The sequence below is a fragment of the Hermetia illucens genome, chromosome 1 (genome assembly GCF_905115235.1).
Source record: "Hermetia illucens chromosome 1, iHerIll2.2.curated.20191125, whole genome shotgun sequence".
Classification (NCBI taxonomy): Eukaryota; Metazoa; Arthropoda; class Insecta; order Diptera; family Stratiomyidae; genus Hermetia; species Hermetia illucens.
The window spans coordinates 104,674,013-104,682,955 of record NC_051849.1 but is presented as its reverse complement, the minus strand read 5'-3'; the positions used below and the strand labels follow the sequence as shown (position 1 = coordinate 104,682,955).

Here is an 8,943-nt window from a genome sequence, read left to right as displayed (position 1 = left end):
CATAAAAGGTTCTGCGTTCCTCTAGTGAGGAACGATGAGTGTATGATTGTTCCGTGTGCACATCGTTAAAAATATAATTGCTTTTTTTAAAGAACATTTACACAACCAATTTAAACTGGAAAGCACTGTTCTGATAATGACCAGCCGCGTGCAACATTATCAAGAAGAAGTTCACCTACAACAGATACAAAAAGAGCTGGGGAAAAGTAGATTCTTCAAAAATGGTACTTTAATATTCCACTGCAATGTCATTTATTCTCCCATAATAATGAAGTCAGCATCTTATTTGCATTGCGTAAGATGCAGTGAATTCCCGCGAAATCGATTAGTTTTAACTGCTATAACTTCGATACTAATATCCGGATTTCAACGAAACTTTACAGTATTATTTGCGGAAGATAAACCACTTCCTTCAAATTCAGATGCTGCAGAGTGCATACGACAGTTCAGTGGATCTATCGAAGTTCATGATAACGTACAGTTTTTGATGGTTTCTACTTGAAATGGCAATGAGCGCGAAGAAACAGACTAACACATTTTCACAATTTAAGAAAATGTAATTGCAATCAAGTATTGCATGCAGTATCATATGGCCCCCATGTTTATCATATTACCCCAAATTTCGAAGTTTAAATTTTGCATAATTCGATTTTCATCTTCGCCATTCAAAATTGTTGTTTTCCTTTTTGCTCTTTTTCAGATAAGACATGGAGGACGACAACTTAAGAAATGAAGAAAAATGCGGTTATCGTCGCTATAGGTGCAAAACACACCGATTTAGAAATCTCTAATTTTCTTAAGTGCGTCCGTTCATTCGTTCATAAGGTTCGCTGTGAATTGGAAGCATCAGGCGGCGATACAGAATCTGTTGCAAACGCAAAAGACACGTGCGACGTTCTGACACTGTCCGATCTGCAGAATTTATTCAAAAAGTGTAAATGATCATTGACGAGGACCATTCAAAATCAATGAGGGCCCTTAATGTTTCTCACCGTCTTATCCGTCCACTTGTCTCCGGTATAAATCCTACATTTTGCGCAGACGACAGTTTATGTCAAAGCAAACACGGGAACAGCGAGTTATCCGATCAAAGCGCCTTCTAAACAAAATTAAACACCCTGAACCGCCTAAGATGTTATGGTTTTTTTCTGATGAAAAAAATTTTGATCAAGACCAAAAGGCCAACCGCAGAAATGACAGATGGCTCTGTTACGATCCTACAGAGGTTCCTGTTGTCATGCACACGAAGTTTCCAGCTACTGTTATGGTTTTGGGTGTTGAACAACAAAGGGCATGTCATGCCACCTCACTTCTTCACTCAAGGACTTCGAGTGAATTCTGCTGCATACATCGAGGTTCTAGAGACAATAGTGAAACCCTGGATTGATCGTGTTCGCAGGGACAGCCCATATATGTTTCAGCAAGGCTCTGCTCCTTCACACAAAGCGATGGCGTCACAAGATTGGATGGCTGATAATTTCCATGACCACATAACACCGAAATTATGGCCGCCTAGCTCCCCAGACCTTTATCCTCTGGATTAGTACGTATGGGGCGTAGTTGAGCGTGAAAACAACAAACATCCTCATAATACTATTTCTTCTCTGAAGGCTGCTATTAATACCGTTATGGTCAATATGAACAAGGAGCATTTGATTCGAGCATGCAATCGTCTCCGGACCCGGATCGAGGAGGTTATTGCAGCTAATGGAAATTTTATTGAATAAGTTTGTCGATATATAATAAGTTAATGTTGTGTAAAAAAATCGTCAAGTTTCATTCATTCATGTCCAAACTAAAAGCTAATTAGTTTTACTCTCAAGTTGTCCTGAAATACCGTACGCACCCCGTATTTCATATTTTCATACACTTTAACAATTAATTCATCAATTCGTCAAGCGGTTAAGTCGACATTTCCTTTTGTCATTAACACCAGCCGAAATGCCGGCTGAGAAAAAATTAACGGAAATTCTAATTTGAGAACACTTACGTTGCCAAATCCTTCGGCAGTCGGGCAAAGCGGGTTCCGCCGCTGCAGTTCTTCACAATGCACTTCATTTTTCAATTTCAATTTAATGCACGACCGCAAACAGTTTGCACTTTTTCTATACGGATCACTTGCTGTAAACCGTAAATTCTTCTTCCATTTTGATTGACGCCAAACATTTTTTACCCATCTGGTAATATCACATTATTCGTTCGGTGAGCTTTAGCTATTCTGGTACTACTGCCGTGCTCACCCATATAGCAAAAAGTAGTTCCCGTATTACTTATGCATAGGCAAAAACTTGCCGATCTCACCAATACATTGGCAAGTCCGGGCGGTATGTCAAACACAGCTGATCGAATTTTCGTTACTCTCGCTCATACTCAAGGGCAAAACAATTTGAAATCGTGCGTACTCGTTTTGATCGCATTTTTTGGGGGAGGCAAGGGGGAGGAGTGTGGTAGCTGTCTAGTATCTACCTGTGGTACAGCGAAAATAAACCACTTTACTTGAAAAACATAATTGCGCACACACGGGGGTTCATTCCGCTGGCGTATTTCCCACTAGACTCGCGTAGCAGCCGGCAAGCCGAGCACCACCCGCAAGGGACTTTTTGTTTAGAATGATTAATGACCCAGCTTTCGCCGGGTACAGCAAAAAATTAGTTTAGACTCATTAGAGTGCTCCTCTCCACGGAAATCTTTAGTAAAAGGCGAAAGATTTATTCGACACTGAAGAGAAGCCAGAGCATCTACCAGACGTGCCCACTCGCAGCATTATAAACGCTGTAAAACACGTATTGGGTATGAATTATATCCAACATAAAATTCTCATAGACTCGTAGCGTGTATATTAATTGTATGTAACTGTTATACTTGAAACCCGACTAAACTTTAAAAATTTTGCATTGAATTGAATATAGTTATATTATCATTGTTATACACAAGTGCACAAAAACCTGGCACATTTTACAAAATATATGAGAATATGGTTTTATTGCATTTAGAGTTCTTGGAAACATGGGCACATGTTTGGAAATAACCAGTTTCCCTGCTTTCCTTATCTATACTAATAATCATATTGATTGCCAGTACCAATTCCAAGCCCATTTGGACGTAGATATACGTAGATGTGTTCTTATGCAAATAATACAAGAGATGATAGTTATTTTCAGTAGTTTAAAATTGCCGTGTTGGCTTAAAATTTATTCGATTTATATAACTTATTTTTATTGTATTTATTAAGCGCATTTATAATGTAAAAAGTTTGGTTTCGAGCTAATCAGAGACGGAGACTGGGTTCTTCAAGGGCAGAAGTGTTTAATCGTATCTTATCCTTATCTCTTTAGTAAGCAGCTTGAGCCAAACAATTTTCCCATCCACATTTAGCCAGACTAGTAATTTTGTACTCTTAGTTTGAATTTTTCAGCCCGTTAATGTGATATTGCCCTGGTTCTAGGATGTTTTAGAGTACAATAAATTCAAGCAGCAAAGATAACTTCGACTTTGCTGCATTAAAAACAGAATAGCTTCCACCAAATTTTGCAACATTATCAGTTTTATACAATTTGTAAATATACAAAATTCTGTGTTTTGGAGACAACTTGAAGATGGTTTCTTAGTTAATTTCGCTAAACTAAAAAATAACGAATTTTCCACAATTTCCCGATACTATGTACTGTATGTAAATAGTTACTATTTAGTTTGGCCGATATTAATTCAATCTACTATAATTTTAAGCGGACATTGTGTCAATTAGTTTACTAAAAATTTTGCATTCATTTCTTTCGTTTGTTGTCAAGGTGTTTTGTAAAACAAAACCTTCATGGTCTGTCTGGCCCACATACTTTTCCCCAAAACGGCTACATTCATCCAAACGAAATTTGGCGAACATATGGGAACTATGAAACCATCCGCATACAGTGAGTGAGATAATTTTACGTGTTGTTGGGGGACCCTCCATGCATGCAAAGTGGGGGCATTTTTTTCACCAAATACATGCATTCATGTGGGGTATCCACTGAAAGGCCTCAGTTAGTACTTTCCGAAGCTGATATTGAATTTGACGTAAATTATGAAATGCGCAAATAAGGAGTCAAAAGGTGAGACAGGACTCATTTTCGAAAACCTTGTGTATCACACCCGATTTACTCGAAAAAAGGTGAACCAATTGCCACGAAATTTGGTGCGGTCTGGCCTGTGAATCCCTTTACTTATGGCAAGTGGCGCCATTTTGTGTTGATTTTGAGGGTAGTCCCCATATACAAAATCCCAATGGTGCACCTGAAGGAAATCTAGGCCTCAAACTGCATGCCATTCTAATATCTGCTCAAATAAAGTTGATAGCCTATTACTATATATATAATTCTAGAAGTACAAGTGGCACTAGTATTGGGGATAATGGGGTCAAGCAGTGCACTATAGGATAGACTGATGCGGAACATAGCACCCAGAGGCCAACCTATCTCTCTCTGAAGATGAACTGTCCCTCCTCTAGGTCGGTACGTGGCTTTTCAGGGGCCAAGCCTCTCGTCTACGAAGACCATACTGAGTGGTGATAGCCACACCCTGTACGAGATGACCCTACTATTAACAAAACGCTACAGATCTAGACTGGAGAGTCGAAAACCTCTCCCCCAATCCAGGATTGGATAGTTTGCAGTCGGGGGTAACTGTATTCGAACGGAGCCTCATTAATACCTGGTCGCCTGAGTAAGTTAGACCTTACCGTGCTACGGGGGGCTATGGAACGACGGACCTCCTAACCTGGGAATCAAATGAGTACCAACAATAAAGACAAGAAAACGAAAACCAATAAAGCGAGGCCCCGTACCACACACAAACTAGTTAATCAAGCGGAGGCACATATCCGAAATACTAAGAGCCAGGTGATTACATCCAAGAAGGGAGAAGTTGGAACGTCAAGTAGTGGATCCAAGGTTAACATTGGTATACTGCGTGGACAACGACCAACGAACGCCACTGCGGGGGCTAGCAAAAGCACGTCTGAGATAAATATATAGAGAGATAATTTAAAGACGTCAGGAAGAAGACAGGTCTCAGTGGCGCAGGTGCTAAATGCTACCTGCGTTATCTGAAGGAAGGCCTGAAACCAGGAGAGGCCAAAGCCATCCCACCGGAGCCGAGAAAGCGGGGAGCAGCAGAGATCAGTCCGCATGAAGGGAGAGAAGCAGGAAACCATTGAAGACCTTGTCCTCAGACAGATGTGCAAGGGATGGACTCCGAAACTTGTGTTCACCGGGATACGCTTTTGACCAGGCCTTATACTGGTGAACTGCGCGACGGAAGACACTGCATAGTGGGTTAGAATGATAGTTCCTAAATTGCCAGGCTGGAAAAGGGCAGAACTGTCAACATGTGCTAGGGATGATATACCAGGAGCACACATGGTGACAATTTTTCTCCCAAAAGCCCCGACAATAGAAACGGAAGACCTTATGGCCCTCCTAATCGCTCAGAATGAAGATCTCCATACGCGACTATGGAGAGTCTTCCGAAGCAAGGTGGAGGGAAAGGGTAAACTCCTCACGATCGGGGTAGATGACCGATTCCTGGAGGCAATCAAACGTCGGAGTTGCCATATCAACTACCGACTTGGCAACATACCCGTGCATGTGCACAGAGAAAAGCAGACGAAAGACACCTCGGAGGAGACACCGGGTGAAAAGCATACCGAGGTCCCCGAAGAAGTCTCGAAAGCCATAGAGGCGGAAAGGACTGGATCAACCAGGGAAGTAGACATGCTGCCCACTGAAGAGCAGAAGCTGGACGACCTGGACCTAGGACTCCTAGGGTTCAGGGTGGACAGTGACGTGCAGGAAATTGTCATGTCGGAGGAGGAGGGCGATACGCGAAAGAGCTCCAAACAATAACGGAGCCAGTGGCCAGCATTAAGATAGCCCAGATAAACCTCCACCATGGGAAAGCTGCATCTGCGGTAATTGCAAGGGCAAGTTCCAAAGAGAACATTGGAATAGTGCTGGCTCAGGAGCCCTGGGTGTACCGGAGGTAGATTCGTGGTCTGCAAGGAGGAAGCATACAGATAATTTGGGACTCCTCTTGTGAAAAGCCAAGGGCTTGCATAGTTCTTGAGCGACCGGGGACCTTGTGGCTATTCAAGTCTCATTGGAAGCCGGGAGGAGCACTCGAGAGGCAGTCATAGCATCGGGATACTTCCCAGGAGACGAAATCCGGGCTCCACCGGAACAAGTCGCAACACTGGTGGAGTATTATCTCCGAAATAAAAATAATAATAAGGAATCCCAGGAGAACGGATTGGGAATCCTATGGAACACACTTGAACAACAACATTGCCCACCTTCAAGGGGGCGGGGACATCAGGAACGAACTGGAACTAGAAACAGTGGTGGAAAACCTCAACACAGTCGTCATTGACGCTTATGAGGCCAGCTGTCCAGCTAAGACAGTTAAGTCAAGGGATGTACCATGGTGGAACAGGAACCTGGCCAAAGTGAGAACAGAGGCACGAAAACTCTTCAACCGGGCAAAACAAACCGGCGACTGGCAGAGGTACAAAAATGCACTGACTGCGTATAGCAACGCGATCAGGAAAACAAAACGGAATAGTTTCAGGGAATTCTGTGAAGCGATCGAACAGATCATAGAAGCAACCAGGCTTTACAAGACTGTAGTCAAAGACCGGACAATATCCTCGGTCTGTTTGAAGAAGGAAGATGGGGCATTCACCGACAATGAAGAGGGCAGGGTACACCTGCTTATAGAACTCATTTCCCGGGGTCTTACCCCACGGTGGCAGGCGACAACATTCTGCCTGATACCCCAACAAAGGAGAAGAAAAGAGAACTGGAAACTAACAAAAGAAGTATGCTGAGAAGCTAGGGTAAGGTGGGCAGTGGGAACTTTTAAACCACTGAAATCATCTTAGAGTCCCTTCTGAGGATGGTAAGAGGGAGCATAGCACTGAGATATATAAGAAGGGCATGGAGATGGGCAAAAGTGGTCTTTATTCCGAAAGCGGGTAAAAGGATCTGGATGGGCAAAAAGCTAGAAAGCAGGCAAATAGAAATTTTAATCCGTAGGGGCAAATATGAAGATACCCTATGTGATAGAATCCAAACTGGACTAAGGGTTACTAGTGCCTGATGGAGGATGGTGGGGCTGCGGATCAATCTAGCCAAAACCACCATTCACTAGGAGACGTAAACTTGATCATCTGAGAGCCATAAGATTACATGACGTTGAGGTGAAACGAGAAACAGACGTCAAATATTTGGGAATTACGCTAGACCAAAAATTACTCTGGAAGACACATGTCAGAAAGCCCCGAGGGCTCTGATGACTTGTAGGTCCATAGCAGGAAAAAATTGGGGTTGCAGCCCGAAGATACTACTTGGATACTGCAATAGTAAGGCCAATGATTACCTATGGAGCGCTAATCTAGGCAGAAAGAACCGAACTCAGCACACAAGCCAGGGAATTACACAAGTTCCAAACGCTGGCTTGCGTGTGTATCAATGGGGCAATGAGGACATGCCCAACGGCACCCCTGGAGGTCCTTCTGGGATTAACCCCTCTTCATCTGCACATACAGATGCATGCAAGGTATTAACCCCTCTTCATCTGCACATACAGATGCATGCAAGGAAGGCAATATTCAGGATGGCCGGGAGTATCAATGAGGCGGGGAGCTGGCTAAACCGAAGGAACGAAGAAAGATTGACATTCTTTCTAGGCAGTATCCCGAATTACTGATACCAAGGGATAACATGACAACGAGGTTTCACTTCGATAAGAAATTGTGCAAAGTAGAGGCATCTGGGAGAACACTTAATATCAGATGTAAAGTTGAAAGATCTGGAAGTAGGGAACATACTAAAGTGCTTGAGATACTATGATTAATAGGTACACTATGACCAGTAAAAGGGACACAATACTTCTTTAAGGACGCGGGGCGACTTTCCCTTAACAGAATGATAATAGTAATTGGGGATAATATAAGGCATAACTTTGGGATGTTTGAATGAAATCCAACTATTAAAAAAGTTATAGAAGGTAAAAGTTTTGCATTTCACGTAAATTTATTGCATTCTGAGACGTGTATGACGCCATCTTCGTATAAAATGAACTGATATGAACGGCAGAGTCCAAGCAGATATTTCAGTTTTCCTTTTTTAGTTGTTTGTATATCAGTATGAATTACTCGAGCCAGACATGTATATGTATATGCAGGTGCTAATTAAGTTTGCGGGTGGTGTTAAATAGGATAGATATGTGTCCACATTAGCACTAGTGGTATTTACTAAAGTAGATATAGATATGTATGCTTTTCTCCACGGGGGAAAGGTGAAATGCATGAAGATGCGTTATATCAAATTGGATGTGCAACGTTTGTTTAGGGTTAGGACATTGCCATGTCTTTGATATGTATATCTGAAGCTTAGCAGTTGGTGAAGGATTATTTTGGGTGTTTAGCTATGAACACAAACTATTATACCGGCAGCAACCGGCTTCCAGTATCTCGACTTATTTGTATCTGTTGTATCTAGTGTGAGGTGGACTATTATCAATACAGATCAAATTATTCGTACAAATGGTTCTTTTTTAATAGAGAGCAATCCAATCTTAAGTACACACGGAACTGTCATCCACTCATCGGTCCTCACACAGGGAAACACAAAACCTTTTATACTTGAAGCGTCTAACTTCCAATTTCCCCACTTGTTGCTTTTTCTTTAGAAGGGTTGTCCTATGTGAAAGCAGGATATGTTGAGAGTATACTGCATAAATTTTGGACCGAAATTCAAAATATTTACCAAGTTACTAGTTACATACCAAAGGAAAACTATAAACGTTTTTCTCGAAATCACGTTGTTCCAACTGGTGGGAATCACAACCAAAGTTCTGTCCAACCGGTCACGCTGTAACTTTTACACATTATTGTGTACATCTGCAGTT

The 8,943-nt window shown here is 42.1% G+C and overlaps 1 non-coding gene across 1 annotated transcript; it reads right to left on the bottom strand.

The window, feature by feature from the left end:
- Positions 1-2,618: 2,618 nt before the first annotated feature.
- LOC119647331 lies at positions 2,619-2,738 on the bottom strand. The gene has a single exon (XR_005248848.1). It is a non-coding gene; the product is annotated as a U5 spliceosomal RNA (small nuclear RNA).
- Between the last annotated feature and the right edge of the window lie 6,205 nt (positions 2,739-8,943).